Genomic DNA, 20,909 nt, shown 5'->3' with positions numbered 1-20,909 from the left:
ACAGCCCGGAGTGGGGAGGAGTAGTTGGAGACCAGAGTTAGAGAGGAGTCCCCCCCCCCCGGGGGAAGGACAGCCCGGAGCGGGGGAGGAGTAGTTGGAGACCAGAGTTAGAGAGGAGTCCCCCCCCCCCCGGGGGAAGGACAGCCCGGAGTGGGGAGGAGTAGTTGGAGACCAGAGTTAGAGAGGAGTCCCCCCCCCGGGGGAAGGACAGCCCGGAGTGGGGAGGAGTAGTTGGAGACCAGAGTTAGAGAGGAGTCCCCCCCCCGGGGGAAGGACAGCCCGGAGCGGGGAGGAGTAGTTGGAGACCAGAGTTAGAGAGGAGTCCCCCCCCCCGGGGGAAGGACAGCCCGGAGTGGGGAGGAGTAGTTGGAGACCAGAGTTAGAGAGGAGTCCCCCCCCCCCGGGGGAAGGACAGCCCGGAGTGGGGAGGAGTAGTTGGAGACCAGAGTTAGAGAGGAGTCCCCCCCCCCGGGGAAGGACAGCCCGGAGTGGGGAGGAGTAGTTGGAGACCAGAGTTAGAGAGGAGTCCCCCCCCCCGGGGGAAGGACAGCCCGGAGTGGGGAGGAGTAGTTGGAGACCAGAGTTAGAGAGGAGTCCCCCCCCCCCCGGGGGAAGGACAGCCCGGAGCGGGGAGGAGTAGTTGGAGACCAGAGTTAGAGAGGAGTCCCCCCCCGGGGGAAGGACAGCCCGGAGCGGGGAGGAGTAGTTGGAGACCAGAGTTAGAGAGGAGTCCCCCCCCGGGGGAAGGACAGCACGGAGTGGGGAGGAGTAGTTGGAGACCAGAGTTAGAGAGGAGTCCGCCCCCCCGGGGGAAGGACAGCCCGGAGTGGGGAGGAGTAGTTGGAGACCAGAGTTAGAGAGGAGTCCCCCCCCCGGGGGAAGGACAGCACGGAGTGGGGAGGAGTAGTTGGAGACCAGAGTTAGAGAGGAGTCCGCCCCCCCCGGGGGAAGGACAGCCCGGAGTGGGGAGGAGTAGTTGGAGACCAGAGTTAGAGAGGAGTCCCCCCCCCCCGGGGGAAGGACAGCCCGGAGCGGGGAGGAGTAGTTGGAGACCAGAGTTAGAGAGGAGTCCCCCCCCCCCGGGGGAAGGACAGCCCGGAGTGGGGAGGAGTAGTTGGAGACCAGAGTTAGAGAGGAGTCCCCCCCCCGGGGGAAGGACAGCCCGGAGTGGGGAGGAGTAGTTGGAGACCAGAGTTAGAGAGGAGTCCCCCCCCCCGGGGGAAGGACAGCCCGGAGTGGGAGGAGTAGTTGGAGACCAGAGTTAGAGAGGAGCCCCCCCCCGGGGGAAGGACAGCCCGGAGTGGGGAGGAGTAGTTGGAGACCAGAGTTAGAGAGGAGTCCCCCCCCCCGGGGGAAGGACAGCCCGGAGTGGGGAGGAGTAGTTGGAGACCAGAGTTAGAGAGGAGTCCCCCCCCCCCGGGGGAAGGACAGCCCGGAGTGGGGAGGAGTAGTTGGAGACCAGAGTTAGAGAGGAGTCCGCCCCCCCGGGGGAAGGACAGCCCGGAGCGGGGAGGAGTAGTTGGAGACCAGAGTTAGAGAGGAGTCCGCCCCCCGGGGGAAGGACAGCCCGGAGCGGGGAGGAGTAGTTGGAGACCAGAGTTAGAGAGGAGTCCCCCCCCCCCCCGGGGGAAGGACAGCCCGGAGTGGGGAGGAGTAGTTGGAGACCAGAGTTAGAGAGGAGTCCGCCCCCCGGGGGAAGGACAGCCCGGAGTGGGGAGGAGTAGTTGGAGACCAGAGTTAGAGAGGAGTCCCCCCCCCGGGGGAAGGACAGCCCGGAGTGGGGAGGAGTAGTTGGAGACCAGAGTTAGAGAGGAGTCCCCCCCCCCCCCCGGGGGAAGGACAGCCCGGAGTGGGGAGGAGTAGTTGGAGACCAGAGTTAGAGAGGAGTCCCCCCCCCGGGGGAAGGACAGCCCGGAGTGGGGAGGAGTAGTTGGAGACCAGAGTTAGAGAGGAGTCCCCCCCCCCGGGGGAAGGACAGCCCGGAGTGGGGAGGAGTAGTTGGAGACCAGAGTTAGAGAGGAGTCCCCCCCCCCCCGGGGGAAGGACAGCCCGGAGTGGGGAGGAGTAGTTGGAGACCAGAGTTAGAGAGGAGTCCCCCCCCCGGGGGAAGGACAGCCCGGAGTGGGGAGGAGTAGTTGGAGACCAGAGTTAGAGAGGAGTCCCCCCCCCGGGGGAAGGACAGCCCGGAGTGGGGAGGAGTAGTTGGAGACCAGAGTTAGAGAGGAGTCCCCCCCCCGGGGGAAGGACAGCCCGGAGCGGGGAGGAGTAGTTGGAGACCAGAGTTAGAGAGGAGTCCGCCCCCCCGGGGGAAGGACAGCCGCCGCCCCCCGGGGGAAGGACAGCCGCCGCCCCCCGGGGGAAGGACAACCGCCGGCCGGCACCTTGGGCAACAAGGGCTCGCGGGTGGGCGGGGCTATGACCTCACCCGCGCGCTGAGGCGGTTGAACGGCCGATCAGGAGCCACGTGACCCCGGAGCTGGCGGCGGCCTTTTAACACAGTGGGCGGGGCCCCCAGGCGTTGCGGGCTGCGATTGGTGAGCGCAGCTGTCAATCTACGAGTCGCAGCCAATAGAAGAGACGGACTCACTGAGGGACTTTAAGCGCGGGCTGCGTGGCCGCAGTGCGCATGCTCGGTGCTGCTCGCAGTCCCCGGATGAGGCTCCGGTTTGTGGAAGGAGATAAAATGGCGGCGGGACTGAGGAGCGGCGGATGGTGCGGTGAGTGTAGATCAGAGAATCTCCGGCATTTACAGCAGCGCCGGCCCCTCTCAGGCAATCTCTGGGAACCGGGGGTCGAAGCGGGGCCCGGGGGGGGGTGTTTGGGTTGACGTGCGCTCTTTGCGCTGCCTGTGTTTGTCTTCCGATTGCTCCCGCGAGGAGACTCGGTGTTCGGCGCCTTCCCGGATGCTTCTCCCCCACTTTGTGCGGTCTTGGGCCAGGGAGTCCCAGGTGTCAGTGGGGATGTTACACTTTTTCAAGGAGTCTGAGGGTGTCCTTGAAGCGTTTCCTCTGCCCACCTGGGGCTCTCTTGCTGTGTCGGAGCTCCGAGTAGAGCGCTTGTTTTGGGAGTCTCGTATCGGGCATGTGGACAATGTGACCCGTCCATCGGAGCTGATCGAGCGTGGTCAAAGCTTCGATGCTGGGGATGTTGGCCTGAGCGAGAACAACGATGTTGGTGCGTCTATCCTGCCAATAGATTTGCAGGATCTTGCGGAGGCAGCGTTGGTGGTACCTCTCCAGTGCTTTGAGGTGCCTGCTGTACATGGTCCATGTCTCTGAGGCATACAGCAGGGCGGGTATCACTGCTGCTCTGTAGACCATGAGCTTAGTGCCGGGTTTGAGGTCCTGGTCTTCAAACACTCTCTTCCTCAGGCGACCGAAGGCTGCACTGGCACACTGAAGGCCGTGTTGGACTTCGTCATCGCCGTCTGTCCTTGTTGACAGGCTCCCGAGGTATGGAAAGTGGTCCACGTTGTGAGACTATGCCCCGAGACTATGCCCCCTAGTTCTAGACACTCCAGCCCGGGGAAACAACCTCTCGGCATCTACCCTGTCAATCCCCTTCAGAATCTTACATGTTTCAATGAGATCACCTCTCATTCTTCTAAACTCCAGAGAGAATTGGCCCATTCTACACAATCTCTCCTCATAGGACAGCCCTCTCATCCCAGGAATCAATCTAGTGAACCTTCGTTGCACCGCCTCCAAGGCAAGTATATCCTTCCTTAGATAAGGAGACTAAAACTGTGCACAGTACTCCAGGTGTGGTCTGACCAAGGCCCTGTACAATTGGAGCAAGACTTCCTTACTCTTATACTCCAACCCCCTTGCAATAAACGCCAATATGTCACTTGCCTTCCTTATTGCTTGCTGTACCTGCACGCTAGCTTTCTGTGTTTCTTGCACGAGGACACCCAAATCTTTCTGAACACCAACATTTGAAAGTTTCTCACCATTTAAAAAAATTATGTTTTTCTATTCTTCCTACCAAAGTGAATAACCTCACATTTCCCCACATTACACTCCATCTGCCACCTTACTGCCCACTCAGTCTTATCTATATCCCTTTGCAGAGTCTTTGTTCTCCTTACCGTCCCACCTAGATTTGTATCGTCAGCAAACTTGGATACATTACACTCAGTCCCTTCATCTAGGTCATTAATGTAGATTGTAAATAGCTGAGGCCCCAACACTGATCCTTGTGGCACCCCACTAGTTACAGCCTGCCAACCTGAAAAAGATCCGTTTATCCCTACTCTGTTTTCTGTCTGGTAACCAATCCTTGATCCATGCTACTGTATTACCCCCAACCCCATGAGCCCTAATCTTGTGCAATAACCTTTTATGTGACACCTTATCGACTGCCTTTTGGAAATCTAAATATACTACATCCACTGGTTCCCCTTTATCTACCCTGCTAGTAACATCATCAAAAAACTCTAAATTTGTCAAACACGATTTCCCTTTCATAAAACCATGTTGACTCTGCCTAATGTTATGATTTTTCTAAGTGCCCTGATACCACTTCCTTAACAATGGATTCCAGTGTTTTCCGAATGACTTGTGTCGGGCTAACTGGCCTGTCGTTCCCTGTTTTTCCTCTTCCCTCCTTTCTTGAATAGCGGTGTTACATTTGCGACCTTCCAATCTGCTGGGATGATTCCAGAATCTTGGGAATTTTGGAAGATCAAAACCAATGCGTCCACTATCTCTTCAGCCACCTCTTTTACAACCCTAGGATGTAGGCCGTCGGGTCCAGGGGATTTGTCGGTTTTCAGTCCTATTAGTTTCTCAAGTACTTTTTCGCTACTCATATGAATTACGTTAAGTTCCTCACCCTCATTAGACCCTTGGTTCCCCACCATTTTTGATATGCTTTTTGTGTCTTCTACTGTGAAGACAGATACAAAATATTTGTTTAACGTTTCTGCCATTTCCTTATTCCCCATAATCATTTCTCCTGTCTCAGCCTCTAAGGGACCAATGTTTACTTTTGCTACTCTCCTCCTTCCTACATACTTGTAGACAATCTTACAATCTGCTTTTAGATTTCTTGCTCGTTTTCTGTCATTGCATTTTTTCCCTTTTTTATCAATTTTTGGTCACTCTTTGCTGGTTTCTGAAACTCTCTCAATCCTCAGGCTTACTATTATTCTTTGCAACATTATAAGCTTCTGTCAATCTAATGCTATCCTTACCTTTAGTTAGCCATGGTTGGATCACTTCCCGTGGAGTTTTTGTTTCTCAATGGAATGTATTTTAGTTGAGAATTATGAAATATTTCTTTAAATGTTTGCCACTGCTTATCTACCGCCATACCTTTTAATCTATTTTTCCAATCTACCTCAGCCAACTCGCCCCTCATACCTATGTAATTGGCTTTATTTAAGTTTAAGACAATAGTTTCGGACTTAGGCAAGTCACTCTCTCAAAATTAATGTGAAGTTCTAACATAGTAAAGGATCCAGTGGGGCAGAGTGATCATAATATGAGGTTGCTAATTAACCCGGTCTTATTACACAATACAAGTTCTAACATTGTTGGTTCCATGACATTTTGTTCCAGGAAAATGTCCCGAATGGATTCCATGAACCCGTCCTGCAGACTCTTGCTCCACAGCCCTGTAGGTTACGGCTCTTCAAGTGTACACCCAAGTACTTTTTAAATGTGCTGAGGGTCTCTGCCTCTACCACCCTTTCAGGCAGTGAGTTCCAGACCCCTATCACCCTCTGGGTGGAAAAAAATTACATCTGCTCTGCACCCTGTAGTGGATGGACTGGGGAGAAAGGTCTTTACTAGCCGAGGCATAGAATATAAGAGCTGGGAGGTAATGAGTGAACTGTATGGCTAGGCCGCAGCTAGAATACTGCGTGCAGTTCTGGTCAACACATTACAGGAATGAAGTGATTGCACCAGAGGGTGCAGAGGAGATTTATGGGGATTTTGCCTGGGCTGGGGAATTTTTGCTATGTGGAAAGATTGGATAGGCTGGGGTTCTTTTCTTTGGAACAGAGAAGGCCAAGGGGAGACTCGATTTGAGGTGTATCAATTTATTAGGGGCCTAGATTGAGTGGATAGGAAGGACCTATTTCCCTTAGTGGAGAGGTCAATAGCCAGGGGGCATAGATTTAAAGCAGATGGTCAAAGGATTAGAGGGGTTTTAAGGTGAGTTTTTTACACCCAGAGGGTGGTGGAGGTCTGGAACTCACTGCCTGAAAGGGTGGTCGAGGCAGAGAACCTCATCACGTTTAAAAACTGCTTGAAGTGCCGTAAGCTACACGGCTACGGACCAAGTGCTGGAAAGTGGGATTAGAGTGGATAGATCTTTGTCAGCCGGCTCGGACAAGATGGGCCGAATGGCGGCCTTCTGTGCAGTAAGTTTCTATGATTGTGTAACCCGGGGAGGATGGGCCCAGTGAGATCAGACAGTGTGTAACCCGGGGAGGATGGGCCCAGTGAGATCAGACAGTGTGTAACCCAGGGAGGATGGGCCCAGTGAGATCAGACAGTGTGTAACCCGGGGAGGATGGGCCCAGTGAGATCAGACAGTGTGTAACCCGGGGAGGATGGGCCCAGTGAGATCAGACAGTGTGTAACCCGGGGAGGATGGGCCCAGTGAGATCAGACAGTGTGTAACCTGGGGAGGATGGGCCCAGTGAGATCAGTCAGTGTGTTACCTGGGAAAGATTGCCCCAGCTTCGGTTTGCCTAAAGCACAGGGAAATTGTACATTTCTATCCAGAACCTTGGTGATTTGCTGGAAGCCCAGGCGGGCATGGCGGGGATCTGAGAAAAGGGACAACATCAGACCGAAGGACTCTGACCCAAACTTTTATTTTTATGAAGCAGAAGAAATGTCTATATTACATTACTTCACACTGTTGATATTGTTCTTTTCTGTCCTGCCATAATTAGATTTCCTGGTGAAAGACTGAGTGATTGAGAGGTTCACAGCTGAGAGTAAACCGGGATTGTAGACTGAGGAACGACAGCAGGTGAACCAACACAGGATTGTGAGCACCAACCGGAGAGAACTCTTCCGATTCAGAGATCGATTGGGGAAAAAGGTCAGAGAGTGTCCCATTGACTCAGATACACACTGGTCCTGGAGATGGACTGGGGAGAAAGGTCAGAGAGTGTCCCATTGACTCAGATACACACTGGTCCTGGAGATGGACTGGGGAGAAAGGTCAGAGAGTGTCCCATTGACTCAGATACACACTGGTCCTGGAGATGGACTGGGGAGAAAGGTCAGAGAGTGTCCCATTGACTCAGATACACACTGGTCCTGGAGATGGACTGGGGAGAAAGGTCAGAGTCCCATTGACTCAGATACACACTGGTCCTGGAGATGGACTGGGGAGAAAGGTCAGAGAGTGTCCCATTGACTCAGATACACACTGGTCCTGGAGATGGACTGGGGAGAAAGGTCAGAGTCCCATTGACTCAGATACACACTGGTCCTGGAGATAGACTGGGGAGAAAGGTCAGAGAGTGTCCCATTGACTCAGATACACACTGGTCCTGGACATGGACTGAGGAGAAAGGTCAGAGAGAGTCCCATTGACTCAGATACACACTGGTCCTGGAGATGGACTGGGGAGAAAGGTCAGAGAGAGTCCCATTGACTCAGATATTGAAATAAAGAGTTAATTATTTACAACTAAAACAATACAAATATAATATTTCAACAATTTTAAAACATTACTATCAATTTAAAAGTCCATTTTCAGTCGGTCGACCGGATATCTTGTTCGTGTCGACCTTGTTAACCCTGGTGAAATTCCTTGCCCTCCCACACCAGGAGACACTGAAGTATCTTCTGCAGGAAGGCTATCCATATCCCGATTATCAACGGTTTCCGGATTGGAAATCCCATCGGGAGGTAAACTGGGACGGTCATGAACATCCATCGAAGGCTGACTAATAGAAGTATAATTATCTGCAATAGGATTGGAAATATTTGTAGTATCTGTAACGACATCCACATTATCTGAATCATGACTATTGTTAATATCCTCAGAAGAGGGCTGGCCACCACAAGGAGCCAAGTCTTTAATTGAAACAGTACTTTCTTTCCCATCTTGGAATCGAATATGAACATATTGGGAATTTGCCTCCAACAGCTCCACCTCCTCCACTAAAGGATCATATTTTGGCAATCTAACATTGTGTCGAAGCAGCACAGGTCCCTGCATAGTAAGCCATGAAGGTACCGAATATCCCGTAGTAGATCTCCGTGGATAATTAAAGAGCCTTTCATGGGGGGTCACATTAGTAGCCGTTGAAAGCAATGATCTAATGGAATGCAGGGCATCAGGCAGTACCATTTCCCACTGTGTATTCTTAAGGTTCCGGGATGTCAAAGCCAACATAACTGCCTTCCAGATCACCCCATTGTATCGTTCGCACTGTCCATTACCCTGGGGATTATACGGGGTAGTTCTGCTAGTAGAAATTCCCCGACTCTGAAGGTATTCCTTCAACTGGGAAGACATAAAAGAACTTCCCTGATCCGAATGGATATACGCAGGCATCCCAAAGATGACAAAAAGTTGAGTCAGACATTTGATAACTGTAGCAGCTGATACATCTGCGCAAGGAAAAGCAAAAGGGAACCTTGAAAACTCATCCACAACAGTAAATATATATCGATTTTGAGTCGTTGAAGGAAGAGGCCCCTTAAAATCGACGCTCAAACGTTCAAAAGGAGAAGTAGCCTTTATAAGATGAGCTCGTTGAGGCTTAAAGAAATTCGGTTTACACCGAGCACAGATAGAACATGATGAAGTCATCCGCTTGACGTCTTCAACTGAAAAGGGCAAATTCTTACCGCGTACGAAGTGTATTATCCTCGTAACCCCAGGATGGCATAAGGCATTGTGAAGATTAATAAGCGTATCTCCGTGAATCACAGAACAATAAGCCCTCGACAGCGCATCAGCAGCAACATTATCCTTCCCCGGACGATAAACTATATCAAAATGGTAGCATGCCAACTCAATCCTCCACCTCCATTATTTTATCATTCTTGATCGTTCCAAAATGTTTGACATCAAACATAAAGGACACAGATTTTTGGTCAGTTACCAACGTAAAATGTCGCCCCGATAAATAATGTCTCCATTTACGCAGTGCTTCTACTGTTGCATACGCTTCTTTCTCTATTGAAGAATGTCTTTTTTCACTATTGTTCAAGGTACGTAAAAAAAAGGCCACAGGTCTTCCATTTTGGTTCAGAGTAGCCCCAATTGCAAAATCAGAAGCGTCCGTCTCAATCACAAAGGGAACCTGCTCATCAATAGAATGCACAACTGCTCCAAGGATATCCTTTTTAAAATTATCAAAACACGTCCTGGCCTCCCATGATAGAGGATATGTCGTAACCCGAATAAGGGGCCGGATCTTCTGTGAAAAGTTTGCAATCCAATTAGAATAATAAGAAAACAGTCTAACAACTCGTTGCAAAGCCTTAGAATTAGTAGGACAAGGTAAGTCAATCAATGGTCGCAGACGTTCTGGGTCTGGTTTAATCTTGTTTCCCGAGATAATATACCCCAGTAGATTTACCTCAGTGGTCAAAAAGATACACTTCTCTTTATTGAAAGTTAAACCAACTTTTTCCGCAGCTTGAAGGAATCTTTCTAAATTAGAATCATGCTCCACCCTTGATTTGCCACACACCGTGATGTGATCTAAGTATGAAAAGGTGTCGGAGAGAGAGTTATCACTTATAAAAGCATCCATTGCCCGTTGAAAACAAGCAACACCATTAGTAACACCAAATGGTATTTGGCAAAACTGATACAGCTTTCCGCCAGCCTCAAAGGCCGGATATGGTTGATCCCTCTTAACAATAGGAATCTGATGATAAGCACTCTTTAAATCAATAGTGCTAAAAACCTTATACTGAGATACTTTGTTGATAAGCTCATCAATCTTAGGCAAAGGGTACGCATCTAATTGAGTATACCTATTAATAGTTTGGGAGTAGTCTATCACCATTCGTTTCTTATGTCTCTCGTTAGTGGTGACAACTACCTGTGCCCGCCAAGGCGAACAACTAGGTTCAATGATTCCTTCCAATAAAAGACGTTGAACTTCAGAATGAATAAATTCTCTATCCTGACTGCTATACCTTCTTGACTTGGTAGCAATTGGCTTACAATCCGGCATCAAATTGGAAAAAAGTGATAATGGAGAAATGGAAGAGGTTAATCCACAAATAGATAAAGGTGGCTTAGTCCCTCCAAACGAAAGACTGAGAGACTCGTGTAATTGAAGCACATCATGACCAATCAAAATATCCGCACAGAGATTAGGCAGAACAGATAGGCGTATATCAGTATACGTATTACCTAGAAGAATCAATTTCACAAGGCAACAACCAGCTACTTGTGAAGTGAGAGTCGTCTGAGCCATACACACCTGATAAGTAACAGGCGAAATTTTCAAACGCTTCTCCTTCACAAACTGAAGACTTATAGATACGGGCAGTACCGAGAGTTTTGTAAGGGCCTTCACTTCTAACCCATTAACTTGGGCCGTAACTATAGCTTTGTTTAGGCCATGAGCAAATGCAGCAGAAATTGATGCAATAAACGCCCTATCTAAAGGCTGAATAGTCGCAGAGGAGGTAATTGAACCTGATGATTTACAAACACGTGCATAATGACCTCTCTTGCCGCATTTACTACACACAGCCTCCCGAGCAGGACACTTCAGACAAGGGTGCCGGACGTTCCCACAAAAATAACACTTCTGAATCCTAGAGGCAACAGCCGCCGAAGTAGAAACTGTTTCAGAATCTAGTAAACCACTCCTATTAAGTCCACATAATTCCTTTTCATCCGGAACTGCCGAAACCACAGTCACAGGCCGTTTAAAAAGAGCATAAGAATCCGAACTTCTCTGAGCCACATCCAATGTAGAGGCTTGCTCGAAAGCACTCTTAAGTTCCAAAGTCTTCTTTTCTAACAACCGCTGACGAATTGATCGAGACAGTAATCCATTAATAAAAGCATCCCGTACCGATTCTTCCTTATATTCTTCAGCCGTCACGGTCTTATAATTACAGTTAGCACTAAGGTGCCGAAGTGCTTGTAAATAAGTATCCAAAGATTCTCCCACCTGCTGCCTACGGGCAGATAGAAGGTGACGTGCAAATACCTCATTCTTTGGTTTAACAAAAATCTTTTCCAATGTAGAAATAGCCAATTCGTAAGTTTCACAGTCCAAAATATACTTATACACATCCGCAGCAATGTAGTTGATCAGCATATTCAGCTTATTTAGACACCCAAAAAGTTTTTTAATGTACGATACCAGTGTTTCCATTTATCATCCACTCCTGCAGAATTAGGGTCAGCATTGAATCGTTCCGGTTGAAGATATCGCTCCATTCTGACTTAAAGTTAATAAATTGAAATAAAGAGTAGATTTGCCTTTCTAAATCTAGGCTTTATTAACTTTAAAAATCCAGTAGCAGATCTTTCAACACCCAGTCCCAACCAAGGCTGCAGAGAACTGAATTTAAGATGGCCACCACAAATCACATGACATCAACTACCAATGAGTTTACAGCATATAGCTCAAGGCAGGAAAGAAACAACCAATTACAATACTTCTTACTAAACATAAAGAATAATCACCACAGATACACACTGGTCCTGGAGATGGACTGGGGAGAAAGTTCAGAGAGAGTCCCATTGACTCAGACACACACTGGTCCTGGAGATGGACTGGGGAGAAAGGTCAGAGAGAGTCCCATTGACTCAGATACACACTGGTCCTGGAGATGGACTGGGGAGAAAGGTCAGAGAGAGTCCCATTGACTCAGATACGCACTGGTCCTGGAGATGGACTGGGGAGAAAGGTCAGAGAGAGTCCCATTGACTCAGATACACACTGGTCCTGGAGATGGACTGGGGAGAAAGGTCAGAGAGAGTCCCATTGACTCAGATACACACTGGTCCTGGAGATGGACTGGGGAGGAAGGTCAGAGAGAGTCCCATTGACTCAGATACACACTGGTCCTGGAGATGGACTGGGGAGAAAGTTCAGAGAGAGTCCCATTGACTCAGACACACACTGGTCCTGGAGATGGACTGGGGAGAAAGGTCAGAGAGAGTCCCATTGACTCAGATACACACTGGTCCTGGAGATGGACTGGGGAGAAAGGTCAGAGAGAGTCCCATTGACTCAGATACACACTGGTCGTGGAGATGGACTGGGGAGGAAGGTCAGAGAGAGTCCCACTGACTCAGATACACACTGGTCCTGGAGATGGACTGGGGAGAAAGGTCAGAGAGAGACCCATTGACTCAGATACACACTGGTCCTGGAGATGGACTGGGGAGAAAGGTCAGAGAGAGTCCCATTGACTCAGATACACACTGGTCCTGGAGATGGACTGGGGAGAAAGGTCAGAGAGAGTCCCATTGACTCAGATACACACTGGTTCTGGAGATGGACTGGGGAGAAAGGTCAGAGAGAGTCCCATTGACTCAGATACACACTGGTCCTGGAGATGGACTGGGGAGAAAGGTCAGAGAGAGTCCCATTGACTCAGATACACACTGGTCCTGGAGATAGACTGGGGAGAAAGGTCAGAGAGAGTCCCATTGACTCAGATACACACTGGCCCTGGAGATGGACTGGGGAGAAAGGTCAGAGAGAGTCCCATTGACTCAGATACACACTGGCCCTGGAGATGGACTGGGGAGAAGGGTCAGAGAGGGTCCCATTGACTCAGATACACACTGGTCCTGGAGATGGACTGGGGAGAAAGGTCAGAGAGTCCCATTGACTCAGATACACACTGGTCCTGGAGATAGAGTGGGGAGAAAGGTCAGAGAGAGTCCCATTGACTCAGATACACACTGGTCCTGGAGATGGACTGGGGAGAAAGGTCAGAGAGAGTCCCATTGACTCAGATACACACTGGTCCTGGAGATGGACTGGGGAGAAAGGTCAGAGAGTCCCATTGACTCAGATACACACTGGTCCTGGAGATGGACTGGGGAGAAAGGTCAGAGAGAGTCCCATTGACTCAGATACACACTGGCCCTGGAGATGGACTGGGGAGAAAGGTCAGAGAAAGTCCCATTGACTCAGATACACACTGGTCCTGGAGATGGACTGGTGAGAAAGGTCAGAGAGAGTCCCATTGACTCAGATACACACTGGTCCTGGAGATAGAGTGGGGAGAAAGGTCAGAGAGAGTCCCATTGACTCAGATACACACTGGTCCTGGAGATGGACTGGGGAGAAAGGTCAGAGAGTCCCATTGACTCAGATACACACTGGTCCTGGAGATGGACTGGGGAGAAAGGTCAGAGAGAGTCCCATTGACTCAGATACACACTGGCCCTGGAGATGGACTGGGGAGAAAGGTCAGAGAGAGTCCCATTGACTCAGATGATGTCCCCACACTATTACTGCAGATTTCGTTCCCCCAATCTATACATAGCTTAAAATCCCCCATGATTACTATATTACCCTCGCTACATGCACCTCTAGTTCCCTGAATTATACGCCGCCCTACATTACAACTACAGTTTGGGAGCCTATAATCACCTCCAACCAATGTTTTCTGCCCCTTGCTGTTTCTTGGCTCCACCCAAACTGATTTATTTACTTTATTTTTGGAGCTAAGATCATTTCTCCCTACTGTCTTTATCCCATCCTTTATCGATATGAGACCAAAACTGTGCCCGGTACTCTGGGTGTTGTCTCACCAAAGCCCTGTCCAATTGTAGCAAGACTTCCTCACTGTTGTATCCCAACCCCTTGTAATAAAGTCCAACATGCCATCCGCCTGCCCAATTGCTCGCGGTACCTGCATGCTAACTTTGTCTCCTGTACGAGAACACCTAAATCTCTCTGAACACCAACATTTAATCATTTTTCACCATTTAAAAAAGGTTCTGTTTTTCTGTTCTTCCTACTAAAGTAAATACGCACACATTTCCCCACATTATATTCCATCTGTCACCTTACTGCCCGCACACTTAGACTGCCCATATCCCTTTGCAGGCTCTGTGTCCCCATAGCTTACTGTCCCACCTAGCTTTGTATCAGCAGCAAACTTGGATCCATTGCACTCGGTCCCTTCATCTAAGTCAGTAATATAGATTGTAAATAGCAGAGGCCCCAGCACTGATCCTTGTGGCACCCCACTAGCCTGCCAAGCTGAAAATGTCCTGTTTATCCCTACTCTCTGTTTTCTGTCAGTTAACCAATCCTCTATCGATGGTAATAGTCATAACGGCACAGAAGGAGGCCATTCGGCCCATCGAGTCCGTGCCGGCTCTCTGTAGAGCAATCCAGTCAGTCCCATTCCCCCGCTCTATCCCCGTAGCCCTGCAAGTTTATTTCCCTCAAGTGCCTGTCCAGTCTCCCCTTGAAAACATCGAGTGTCTCCACTTCCACCACTTCCGTCGGCAGCGAGTTCCAGGTCCTCACCACTCACTGTGTAAAAAGGTTTTTACTCACATTCGCCCCCTGTATCTCTTGCCCAAAACCTTAAATCTGTGTCCCCTAGTCCTCGTACCATCAACTAGTGGGGACAGCCTTTCCCTGTCTAGCCTATCCAAACCCATCATAATCTTGTACACCTCGATCAAATCACCCCTCAACCTCCTTTGCTCTAATGAAAACAGATCCAGCTTCTCCAACCTGTCCTTGTAACTAATATATTCCCCTCACCCCATGAGTCCTTATCTTGCACAGCAACCTTTTATGTGGCACCTTATCAAATGCCTTTTGGCAATCCAAATATTTGACATCCACCAGTTCCCCATTATCTATCCAGCTAGTTGCATCCTCAAAAAACACTAATAGCATGATTTCTCTTTCATAAAACCATGTTGACTCCGCCTGATCATATGATTTTCTAAGTGCCCTCTTACCCCTCCCTTAATGATGGATTCCAGCATTTTCCTGACGCCAGGCTCACTGGCCTGTAGTTCCCTGCTTTCTCTCTTCCCCTTTTCTAGAATAGCGGGGTTACTTTTTCTACCTTCTAATCCACTGGGACTGCTCCAGAATCTAGGGAATTTTGGAAGATCACAACCAATGCATCCACTCTCTCTTCAGCCACCTCTTGTAGAACCCTAGGATGTCGGCCGTCAGGTCCTGGGGATTTGTCGGTTTTTAGTCCCATTAGTTTCTCAAGTACTTTTTTTCTCGCAGGAACTGAAAGTAATTGATGTCAGTCCTTTCATTAGTCCCTTGGTTCCCTGCCATTTTTGGTGCGTTATTTGTGTTTTCTACTGTGAAGACAGATACAAAATATTTGTTTAAAATCTGCCATTTCCTTATTTCCCATTATAATTTCTCCTGTCTCAGCCTCTAAGGGACCAATGCTTACTTTTGCTACTCTCCATGTTTACTTACTTTCAGAAGCTCCTACAATTTTTAAATGTTTCTTGCTGATATACTCAGTCGATTTTTCTCCCTTTTTATCAATTTTTGGTCATCGTTTGCTGGTTAACAGAATTAAACTTCCCAATGCAATTTCACACACTAAAGATCTGCTTCTGTAAATAGCATTCAGGTACATTTATCGTTTATTACTCGCTCAGGAACAAAGAGTTCGAGGTTGATAGCATAGAAACTTGGGACCAGACAGCACAGAATGAGGCCATTGGGCACAACGTGCCTGTACCGGCTCTTTGAAAGAGCAGGCCAATGTGTCCCACTCCCCTGCTCTGTGCCCAGAGCACTGCTAATGTTCTCCCCTTCGTGTATTTCACTAATTCAGGTTTAAAAGTTACTATTGTCTCTGCTCCCATCACTCATTCAGACATTGCATTCCAGATCATAACACGATGCCTAAAAACAATCTGATCTTACCTCCCCTCTGGCGTTTTGTCAATTACATTAAATCCGTCTCCTCTGTTTACCGACCCTTCTGTCAGTGGGTACAGTTGCTCCTTATTTACTCTATGGAAACACCTTCATGATTTTGAGCACCTCTATTAAATCTCCCAATTAACATTTTTCTGCTCTAAAGAGAACCTGCGAGGAGTTGGCAGCAGCAGCGAGGAGGCATAAATACAGCGGGAGGCCGAGGACAGCGCGGACCTGCGAGGAGTCTGCAGCAGCAACGAGGAGGCATAAATACAGCGTGAGGCCGAGGACAGCGCGGACCTGCGAGGAGTCGGCAGCAGCAGCGAGGAGGCATAAATAGAGCGGGAGGCTGAGGACAGCGCGGACCTTCAAGGAGTCGGCAGCAGTGAGGAGGCAGATACAAGTCCGGCGAATTCCAAAAGTACAACAAAATCGAGGAGAGACGTCACAGGACTGCAGGAAAGAGTCTGAGAGCGGGAGCAGTCAAACTACAACTGCAAAACCGCTAAAGTGACGTCGCAACCAGGGAAGGAGCTGATTGGGAAGTAGGACCTGATGAATATTTCTACAGTCCTGTCGTTAAAGTAAAAGTAAGGTTTCTAGTTTAGCGTAAGTAGTGTTTAAAGGGAAGTAAGGTCCCTAGTGTATTTAATATTCTTTAAAGGGAGTAAATTAGGGGTAGGACATGGCAGGGCAGCTCGGCAGTGTGGAGTGCTCCTCCTGTGCTATGTGGGAAGTCGGGGACACTTTCGGTGTCCAGGGCGAACATGTGTGCAGGAAGTGTCTCCAGCTGCAGCTACTCGAAATCCACGTTTCTGAGCTGGAGCTGCGGCTGGAGTCACTGTGGAGCATCCGCGAAGCTGAGATCTTCATAGCTCGTCTAACGAGGTGGTCAGACGGAATGGGTGACCGCCAGACAGAGTAAAAGAACTAGGAAGGTAGTGCAGGGTCCATCTCCCTCGCCAACAGATTTTCCGTTTTGGATACTGCTGGGGAGATGCTTTCTTGGGAATGCAGCAAGAGCCCAGTCCGTGGCACTACGAGTGGCTCAGCTGCACAGGAGGGGAGGAAAAAGAGTGGGAGAGCAATAGTGATGGGGGATTCTATCGTAAGGGGAACAGATAGACGTTTCTGTGGCCGCAGACGTGACTCCAGGATGGTATATTGCCTCCTTGGTGCCAGGGTCAAGGATGTCACTGAACGGCTGCAGGGCATTCTGAAGGGGGAGGGCGAACAGTCAGAGGTCGTGGTTCACATTGGTACCAAGGACATAGATAGAAAGCGGGATGAGGTCCTGCAACAAGAATTTAGGGAGCTAGGTAGCAGATTAAAAAGCAGGACCTCAAAGACTGTAATCTCTGGATTACTCCCAGTGCCATGTGCTAGTGAGTATAGGAATAGGTGGATAGAGCAGATGAATGCGTGGCTAAAGAGTTGGTGCAGGAGGGAGGGCTTTAGTTTCTTTGATCACTGGCTCTTTTTCTGGGGAAGGTGGGACCTGTACAAGTCGGACGGTTTGCACCTGAACCGGAACGGGACCAACATCCTTGCAGGGAGGTTTGTTAGTACTGTTGGGAGTTTAAACTAACTTGGCAGGGGGATGGGATACAGAGTGGAGCTACAGTAGAGGGTGATGCACAGCCAAATATAGAGGAAAAAACAGGTCAGCCTGGAAGGCAGAGCAAATATGTAACGGCACAAGGGAGCATGGCAAGGCTGGATGGCATTTATTTTAATGCAAGGAGTCTTGCGAGTAAGGCAGATGAATTCAAGGTGTTGATGAACACATGGGAGTATGATATTGTTATCACAGAGACATGGTTGAGGGAGGGGCAGGACTGGCAGCTCAGTATTCCAGGGTATAGAATCTTCAGGCAAGACAGGGGTGTAAAAGAGGAGGGGGTGTTGCAATATTAATCAAGGAGTCAATTACTGCTGTAAGGAGAGATGATATCTTAGCAGGTTCTCATTGATTTATCTCCAGAAGGTTCCTGAACACTGGCGCTAGACTGATTCGCCTGTCGTTCATTGGTTTACCACACGCTCCGTTTTTAAACAAGGGGGTAACATTTGCAAATCCCCAGTCCTGTGGCACCACTCCCCTATCCAAGGAGGATTCAAAGATTGTGGCCAGAGCCTTCCTTCTCTCAGTAACCCAGGATGCATCCCATCCAGACCATGACACTTCCACTTTGAGCGCTGTCAACTGTTTCACTACATCCTCTTGGTCTATTTATATCCTGTCCAATTTCACTACCACCCTCTCCTTCACTGTAACATTGGCAGCATCCTCTTCTTTAGTGAAGGCAGATGCAAAGTACTCATTCAGTACCTCAGCCATGCCCACTGCATCCACCAGAAGATTGGCCTTTTGGTCCTTAATCATCGCACCTTTCCATTGACTCTCCTTTTAGGCTTTACATGTTTAAGAAAGATTTTAATGTTCCCTATTCTACTCCCACTAATCTTTCCTCAGTTTTTCCGTGCCCCTCTTAGTTTGTTTTTGATTTCTCCTCTGTACTTTCTGTATTCAGCTTGATTCCCTACGGTGCTGCTGTTGTTGTCGTGTGTTTATTATACCAGAGTCTGCGTGTGTCAAACAGCAGAAAACTCCATCTTACAAGGTCTCAAATTTGGTTATAACTTAATGCCGGCGAATAACATCAACTTAAGTTTGGAGAAATTACTGATCCGGGACTGAATCGCTTTCACATTTCCCCAGTGGGGAAAGGGAAGGACGCTGACTGAGTTTGTTAGACACACAGCGGGACATGTGCACACGTGGAGAATTATAATTGTAAAACAGCAGTCAGATCAAACCAGTTATGTATTTAAGAGGTTTCCAGATACTGTAAGACCCCTAAAGATATTACGTCACCAATCTGCTTAAAGTGACCCCACTGTTAATATTAGTGGAGCAGTGGTGAATGTCCTCGCCTCCGACAGTGCTCATTAGTCAAGTGCTGACACCATGAGCCATGTCCTCGGCTTTATTACAGGAGGAATAGCGAATAGCAGCAAGGAAGTGATGTTCAACTGTTAGAACAGACTGGTTAGGCCTCAGCTGGAGTCTGGTTTTCAATTCTGGGCACCACACTTTAGGGAGGATATCAAGGCCTTGGAGACAGTGCAGAAGAGATTTGAGAGAATTGCACTAAGGATCAGGGACTTCAGTTCTGGGGAGAGACTGGTTTGTTCTCTTTAGAGCAGAGTTGGTTAAACGAAGATTTTATAGAGCTGTTGAAACTCATGATTGGTTTTGATGAGTAAATAAGGAGGAACTGTTTCCATTGGCAGAAGGGTCAGTAACCAGACGATGCAGATTTAAAGTGAGTGGAGAAAGAGCCACAGGCGAGGTGAGGTAACATTGTTACACAGCGAGTTAGTGTGATCTGGAATGCATTGCCCGAGAGGGTGGTGAGGTAACATTGTGTTACACAGCGAGTTAGTGTGATCTGGAATGCATTGCCCGAAAGGGTGGTGAGGTAACATTGTGTTACACAGCGAGTTAGTGTGATCTGGAATGCATTGCCCGAAAGGGTGGTGAGGTAACATTGTGTTACACAGCGAGTTAGTGTGATCTGGAATGCATTGCCCGAAAGGGCGGTGAGGTAACATTGTGATACACAGCGAGTTAGTGAGATCAGGAATGCATTGTCCGAAAGGGTGGTGAGGTAACATTGTGTTACACAGCGAGTTAGTGTGATCTGGAATGCATTGTCCGAAAGGGTGGTGAGGTAACATTGTGTTACACAGCGAGTTAGTGTGACCTGGAATGCATTGCCCGAAAGGGTGGTGAGGTAACATTGTGTTACACAGCGAGTTAGTGTGATCTGGAATGCATTGCCCGAAAGGGTGGTGAGGTAACATTGTGTTACACAGCGAGTTAGTGTGATCTGGAATGCATTTCCCGAAAGGGTGGTGAGGTAACATTGTGTTACACAGCGAGTTAGTGTGATCTGGAATGCATTGCCTGAAAGGGTGGTGAGATAACATTGTGTTACACAGTGAGTTAGTGAGATCGGGAATGCATTGTCCGAAAGGGTGGTGAGGTAACATTGTGTTACACAGCGAGTTAGTGAGATCTGGAATGCATTGTCCGAAAGGGTGGTGAGGTAACATTGTGTTACACAGCGAGTTAGTGAGATCTGGAATGCATTGTCCGAAAGGGTGGTGAGGTAACATTGTGTTACACAGTGAGTTAGTGAGATCTGGAATGCATTGTCCGAAAGGGTGGTGAGGTAACATTGTGTTACACAGTGAGTTAGTGAGATCTGGAATGCATTGTCCGAAAGGGTGGTGAGGTAACATTGTGTTACACAGCGAGTTAGTGAGATCTGGAATGCATTGTCCGAAAGGGTGGTGAGGTAACATTGTGTTACACAGCGAGTTAGTGTGATCTGGAATGCATTGTCCGAAAGGGTGGTGAGGTAACATTGTGTTACACAGCGAGTTAGTGAGATCTGGAATGCATTGCCCGAAAGGGTGGTGAGGTAACATTGTGTTACACAGCGAGTTAGTGAGATCTGGAATGCATTGCCCGAAAGGGCGGTGAGGTAACATTGTGTTATACAGCGAGTTAGTGAGATCTGGAATGCATTGTCCGAAAGGGTGGTGAGGTAACATTGTGTTAAACAGCGAGTTAGTGTGATCTGGAATGCATTGTCCGAAAGGGTGGTGAGGTAACATTGTGTTACACAGCGAGTTAGTGTGATCTGGAATGTATTGTCCGAAAGGGTGGTGAGGTAACATTGTGTTACACAGCGAGTTAGTGAGATCTGGAATGCATTGTCCGAAAGGGTGGTGAGGTAACATTGTGTTACACAGCGAGTTAGTGAGATCTGGAATGCATTGTCCGAAAGGGTGGTGAGGTAACATTGTGTTACACAGCGAGTTAGTGAGATCTGGAATGTATTGTCCGAAAGGGTGGTGAGGTAACATTGTGTTACACAGAGAGTTAGTGTGATCTGGAATGCATTGTCCGAAAAGGCGGTGAGGTAACATTGTGTTACACAGCGAGTTAGTGTGATCTGGAATGCATTGCCCGAAAGGGCGG

General features: G+C 48.7%; 1 protein-coding gene across 12 annotated transcripts in view; it reads left to right on the top strand.

Annotated features, from left to right (window-relative positions):
• Positions 1–2,345: 2,345 nt before the first annotated feature.
• The window catches only part of LOC147081169 (uncharacterized), an 88,833-nt gene continuing 70,269 nt past the window's right edge, over positions 2,346–20,909 (top strand). For 2 of the 12 annotated variants that reach the window (XR_015076803.1, XR_015076804.1), the window contains exons 1-3: positions 2,355–2,717; positions 6,914–7,065; positions 16,017–16,443. The gene's annotated coding sequence lies outside the window, so the exon portion shown is untranslated. Of the gene's footprint in view, positions 2,718–6,913; positions 7,066–7,309; positions 7,346–16,016; positions 16,444–20,909 lie in introns of those variants that run through there. The other 10 variants (XM_085980917.1, XR_015076802.1, XR_015076808.1 and 7 more) reach the window with 10 other exon arrangements.

Source organism: Somniosus microcephalus, unplaced genomic scaffold (genome assembly GCF_052327205.1).
Source record: "Somniosus microcephalus isolate GS21.2 unplaced genomic scaffold, FLI_Smic_1.0 scaffold722, whole genome shotgun sequence".
Lineage (NCBI taxonomy): Eukaryota > Metazoa > Chordata > Chondrichthyes > Squaliformes > Somniosidae > Somniosus > Somniosus microcephalus.
Note: the sequence above shows the minus strand (reverse complement) of the source record. Positions and strands in the feature narration are given on the sequence as shown.